The sequence below is a fragment of the Podarcis filfolensis genome (assembly GCF_964270895.1).
Source record: "Podarcis filfolensis genome assembly, chromosome: W".
NCBI lineage: Eukaryota > Metazoa > Chordata > Lepidosauria > Squamata > Lacertidae > Podarcis > Podarcis filfolensis.
This window is the reverse complement of record NC_139619.1, coordinates 37,431,274-37,437,935: the sequence shown is the minus strand read 5'-3', so window position 1 is coordinate 37,437,935 and position 6,662 is coordinate 37,431,274. Positions and strand designations below refer to the sequence as shown.

The following is a 6,662-nucleotide window of genomic DNA, read 5'->3' as shown; positions in this document are numbered from 1 at the left end:
GTGACGATGTCGAAGTGGTCCTTCCAGAATTCCCGCAGGGTGATGGTGGTGCAATCAGTCACCTCGAAGCATCGCCTGAAAAGCTCCTTGGTGTAGAGTTTTTTGAAATTGGCGATGACCTGCTGATCCATCGGCTGGAGCAGTGGCGTGGTGTTAGGCGGCAGGAACATGATGCTGATGAAGCTGAACTCCTCCAACAAGTCCTCCTCAAGGCCTTTAGGATGAGGAGGAGCATTGTCCATCAGAAGCAAAGCCTTCAGCGGCAAGGTCATTGTCCAGCAGGTACTGTTTGACAGCAGGGCCAAAAGCAAGATTGACCCAGTCCACAAACAGCACACGTGTGACCCAAGCCTTACTGTTGGATCGCCACATGACACTCAGCTGCTCCTTGTCGACCTTGTGTTTCTTGAAGGCCCGTGGGTTCTCCGAGTGGTACACCAGCAGGGGCTTGATCTTCAGGTCGCCGCTTGCGTTGGCACAGAAGAGCAGGGTCAGACGGTCCTTCATGGGCTTGTGGCCAGGCAACTTGGCCTCCTCCTGTGTGATGAAAGTCCTTTTGGGCATCCTCTTCCAAAACAGCCCGGTCTCGTCGCAGTTGAAGACCTGCTGTGGAACGTAGCCCTCCGTCTTCACAACCTCCAGGAACTCCGCTGCAAAGTCTTCAGCCGCAGGAACATCAGAACTGGCAGCCTCTCCATGCCTGACCACGCTGTGGATTCCAGATCTTGTCTTGAACCGGTCAAACCAGCCTCTGCTTGCTTTGAAGACTTCTGGCTCGCCTGAGGTTCCTGGCTGTTACCGGACGAGGTCTGCGTGCAAGGCCTTGGCCTTCTCACAAATGACGGCCTCAGTCACTGTGTCCCCTGCACGCTGCTTCTCTTCTAACCAGATGAGCAGCAACTTCTCGACCTCCTCCAGAACAGCTGGGCGGTTCTTCACGATCCTGGTGATTCACTTTGCTGCATCAGTCGCAAGGATCTTCTCCCTCATCTTCAGGATGGTCCCGATGGTCGATGGATTCCTCCCGTACTCCCTGGCGACGTCTGTCACACGCATTCCACCGTCGTGCCTCCGGATGATCTCCTTCTTCATTTCCAGCGTAACCTTCTCCTTCTTCCTCTTGCCGGCCTCTGCAGCAGCAGTCTTCTTGGGTCCCATGGTAGCACAACTCCTACCTTCGCAAACCCCCCCCCCAAAAAAATCAGTGATTCATATCCAAAAAATTCAAAAGCACCCAGCCACCCACCACACAGAAATTCAAACCCAGAACCAAGTCCTTGAATTCCAAACACCCCAACCCAAAATCCAAAAGCCCCCCAAAACGTTTTAAAAGTTTAACTTACCAAATGGCTGCAAAAGAAGTTTTGGAAAAGCTTCAAAAATCACCAAAGTCTTCAAAAACCTCAACTGTTCCCCCAGCCACCCACCACACAGAAATTCAAACCCAGAATTTTTTTTAAAAAAACAGCAGAGTGGCCCAATGGTCACAGAAAATCATAAAAATGCATAAAAAACCACACAAGCTTCCAGATTCTTGCAAACCCCTCCCCAACTGTTCCCCCAGCCACCCACCACACAGAAATTCAAATCCAGAATTTTTTTAAAAAAACAGCAGAGTGGCCCAATGGTCACAGAAAATCATAAAAATGCAGAAAGAAAACCTCACAAGCTTCCAGATTCTTGCAAACCCCTCCCCAACTGTTCCCCCAGTCACCCACCGCACAGAAATTCAAATCCAGAATTTTTTTAAAAAAACAACAGAGTGGCCCAATGGTCACAGAAAATCATAAAAATGCAGAAAAAAACCACACAAGCTTCCAGATTCTTGCAAACCCCTCCCCAACTGTTCCCCCAGTCACCCACCACACAGAAATTCAAATCCAGATTTTTTTAAAAAAACAACAACAACAGAGTGGCCCAATGGTCACAGAAAATCATAAAAATGCAGAAAAAAACCACACAAGCTTCCAGATTCTTGCAAACCCCTCCCCAACTGTTCCCCCAGTCACCCACCACACAGAAATTCAAATCCAGGACTTCCGGGTTAGCGCCATCGGCGAATGGCGGAGTTCCTCCGATCGGAGGAACGGGCTCCGTGGAATTTGGGTCTTCCCGCCGCAGCGAAGGCGGGGGCCCACTAGAAATCCCAGGCGGAGGAGCCTGGGAACGTGGGGTTCAGCAGAGCATCAAAAGCGCCTCCCCTACTCACGGGGAAACCCATTTTGGGGTTCTGGAGTGAAGTGGGGTGAGCAGCGCGGTGCTGCAAACTGACTGCTACTTTCACGGAGGGAAGCCGCACAGCCATCGCCGGAGAGCGCTGACTTTTTCCTGTTGACAATTGGACTTTAAACAAGTACCCGTGAGTAAAAACGGAAAATTGGACCAAGAAATTCTTGAATTAGGCACCGAAGCGGGAAGGTCTAAACAGGAAGTCCGCCTTCTGCTTTTTGTAAATAGACTGAAGCAAAAACCTTGCAATCTAATAGCCGGGAAATTTGTTTTAAAGATTGAAATTTCCTGCATTTACAACTAATAAAACCCCCCTGGAAGCAGGAGAAAAGGGGGGGATTTGACTGTTTAAGCCTGCAGGAGAGAGAGTAAAGGAAAATAAGTTTCCATCGCCCCAAACCTGGGAACGGGGTGTCAGGACAGAAATTTATGGAGACGTCCATTGATTGAAAGTGGAGCATTTTGACAGATAGTCAAGAGAAACAAATTAACTTCAACGCTGCTTTCCACATTTTTAAAGAAACAAAGTATTCGAAAATCGAAAGTAACTTTCCTTTGTTGGATATGTTTCAAAGATGGATACAAATAGAAATTGTGTCACCTAGAGGGAGCTTGTCAGTTTGTTGCTGCAGTTTATTTGGAGACCTTACAGCTGCGAGATTGAGATCGTGGGACCAGTCGTTTGACCTTGAATAGAAATGTGCTGGGAGGAAGTTTTGGTGTCTGCTCTTGGCAAGACAAATGCTATGCTGGAGCAGTTGCATGAGAGGATAAATCTGATGAATGAGAAGTTGGACTTGATGACTGCCGTAGCCAGTGAATATGAATTAACGGGAAACAAGGATAAAGAAATTATACAGGGACCAATTCAGGAAACTGGTTCGACTGGGCAAGTCCAAGGGCAGTTGAAGATGGAGGAGGCTTGCAAACCCCTCCTCAACTGTTCCCCCAGCCACCCACCACACAGAAATTCAAACCCAGATTTTTTTTTTAAAAAAAAACTGCAGAGTGGCCCAATGGTCACAAAAAATCATAAAAATGCAGGAAAAAAACACACACGCTTCCAGATTCTTGCAAACCCCTCCCCAACACCAAGTCCTTGAATTCCAAACACCCCAACCCAAAATCCAAAACCCCCCAAAAAAGTTTTAAAAGTTTAACTTACCAAATGGCTGCAAAAGAAGTTTTGGAAAAGCTTCAAAAATCACCAAAATCTTCAAAAACCTCAAAAAAGGCTACCACACCGCGTGCTATGAGTTGCTCCTCGAAGTCAAGTCGCAACTGCACCTCTTCAAGCAATGCACCCTGGATATTAACAGTTTTATGAAAAAGGAAACAAACTTGCAAGACGTTTTCGTCTTGCGAAGCAAGCCCATAGGGAAATTCGTCTTGCGAAGCACCTCAAAAAATGAAAAACTCTTTCGTCTAGCGAGTTTTTCGTCTTACGAGGCATTCGTCTTGCGGGGCACCACTGTATTTGAAATTTTGATTCTTTTTCAACATAACCTTTTTATTTTAGTTCTTTTTTAAACATTTCATTAACCTGATAATAATGCATCCAATCATTAACATATTCTTTAACTTCCTCGTAGGGTTTCAATTTCCATTTACCTCCTTCTTTAACAATCAAGTTCCCATATGTTACCCAATTCCCCCTCATATTGATCTTCTTTACACTCATCACCTCTAATGGAGACAACCAGTGTGGTATCCTTGGTTCTAATAGGTTTTTATACCTATCCCAAACTTCTATAAGAGATCTTCTGAAGATGTGGTTTTCAAAGCCTTTGTGAATTTTTTTCTTACCACACCATAAATATGCGTGCCAACCAAACCTGTTATCAAATCCTTCCAAGTCTAACAATTCTCCATTTTCTAATCTCATCCACTCCTTCAACCAACAGAGGCATGATGCTTCATAATACAATTTCAGGTCTGGTAGGGCGAAGCCTCCTCTTTCTTTCGCATCTGTTAACAGCTTAAACTGTATTCTTGGCTTCTTACCCTGCCAGATATACCTTGAAATTGTTCTTTGCCATTCTTTATATATTATTGCCCCTTTGATTATCGGGATTGTCTGAAATAAAAATAGCATCTTTGGTAACACGCTCATCTTTATCGTTGAAATTCTTCCCCAAAATGATAACTTCATCTTCCCCCACACCTCCAGGTCCCTTTTAATTCCATTCCACATTGGTGTATAGTTGTTTTGAAACAGATCAATATTTTTGGGGGTTAACCAAATTCCCAAATATTTAACCTTCTTAACCACTTCTATTCCTGTTTGTTGTTGCATTGTTTCTATCAGACCTTGTTCCATGTTTTTAGCAATTATTTTAGTTTTTTTCTTATTTAGTATGAATCCTGCTACTTGACCAAACTGTTCTATCTCCTCTAATATCTCTTTAACACTTCTTAACGGTTCTTCCACAGTCAATACCAGATCATCGGCAAAGGCTGTAACCTTATACTCATTATGACCGACTGTTACCCCTCTTATTGATTTATTTTTCCTTATAGATCTCAGAAAGATTTCCAACACGAAGATGAATAATAGTGGCGAAAGAGGACATCCCTGTCTTGTACCTTTAGTTATTTTTATATCTTCTGTTGTCACATTATTTACAATCAATTTTGCTCTTTGTTCCGTATATATAGCTTTTATACCATTAAAAAACTCTTGACCTACATCCATAGCTTCTAACTTTTTTAACATAAAATCCCAAGATATATTATCAAAGGCCTTTTCTGCATCCACAAATATCAACATAGCTTGTTTTTCATTTCTGGCTGTCAGATATTCCAAAATATTAATTATATTTCTTATATTATCTTTCATCTGTCTGCCAGGTAGAAAACCAGCTTGATCTTTATGAATCACTTCTTGTAATAACCTTTTCATCCTCTTAGCTAAAATACTTGCACATAATTTGTAATCATTGTTTAGCAACGAAATAGGCCTATAGTTTTTTACTTGTGTTAGATCAGAGTCTTGTTTTGGAATAAACGTGATAAAAGCTTCTTTCCAAGTTTCAGGAATTTCTTTTTTCTTTAAGATATTATTCATATCTTCTTTCAATGGTACTAGTAGGATGTTTTTCATCTCTTTATAATAAATACCTTGCCGTAAATCCATCTGGTCCTGGTGTCTTTCCTTTTTTTTAATTCCTTTATAGCCTCTTTTATCTCTTCAGTTTCTATTGGGTCATTCAGTCTGTCTCTTTTATCAGTCGGGATTTTCTCCACCTCTTTTTCCTTTAAAAATTTTTCTATTTTTTTCATATTGCTCTTCTCTCTTCTTTTATATAAATGTCTATAAAAATCCAAGAATCCTTTTCTAACCCCTTTCGGATTATCTATTTCAGTTCCCTCAACGATGATTTTGTTAATTGTATTCTGTTCCTTTCTTTTCTTAATCTGCCAAGCCAACCATTTTCCTGATTTATTAGCAAATTCGAAATTTCTTTGTTTCATTCTTTTAATATTCCATTCCACTTCTTTATTTATTATCATTGCGAATTGTGTTTGTAGAATCTTTATATTTTGTTTTATTTTCAAATTGTTTGGTTTTTTAATTAATTTTTCCTCATTTTCCATTATTTGTTTCAAAATCTCTTTTTTCCCTTTCTCTCTAAATTTATTTTTAATCGAATTCTGCTGAATAAAGAAACCTCTCATCACGGCTTTGCTGGCATCCCATACTATATTCATTTTCGTTTCTTTATTAGAATTGTTTACCAAATAGTCCGTCAATTTTTTTTGTGCTTTCATTAAAATTTCTTGATCATCGAGAAGGTTCTCATTTATTCTCCATCTAAACATTTTTTTCCTCAAATCCCTTTATTTCCAATTTTATTGCATTATGATCCAAGATTACCTTTGGTTGAATTTCAATTTCTAGAATTCTTGGTGTTAATTCATTAGAGACCCATACTTGATCGATTCTTGACAGTGACTGATTTGGTTCAGAATGAAATGTGAACTGTTTTTGTAATGGGTGTCTTAGTCTCCAAATGTCTATTAGGTTACAGTTCTGAATCATAGAAAAAAAAGTCTTAGGAAGTTTCCCATCTCTAGTCTTCCCCGTTGCCCTCAATCTGTCCATTTCCATTGAAACCACTCCATTCACATCTCCCAGTCAGGCAGGTGCTAGAGAGATTGAAGAAGCATCAGTTGTGGGTCAAGCTGGAGAAATGCCAGTTCCATGCTCGGGAGGTCGAGTTCCTGGGGTACCGACTGTCGGACAAGGGGCTGGCCATGGACCCGGAGAAGGTGAAAGCAGTGCTGGAGTGGAAGAGCCCCAAGACAAAGAAGGATGTGCAGCGGTTCCTGGGTTTCAGCAACTTCTACAGGAAGCTCATCAAGAACTTTGCACACTTGACAGCACCCATAACCCGATTGTCTTAGTGGCAAGAAGACATTTGTGTGAACCA

The 6,662-nt window shown here is 41.8% G+C and overlaps 1 long non-coding RNA gene across 1 annotated transcript; it reads right to left on the bottom strand.

Moving 5' to 3' along the window:
- Positions 1-3,433: 3,433 nt before the first annotated feature.
- LOC310753918 lies at positions 3,434-3,702 on the bottom strand. Its single transcript, XR_014543509.1, has 2 exons — positions 3,571-3,702; positions 3,434-3,492 (listed from the first exon to the last, which is right to left on the bottom strand). It is a non-coding gene; the product is annotated as an uncharacterized lncRNA (long non-coding RNA).
- Positions 3,703-6,662: the final 2,960 nt, after the last annotated feature.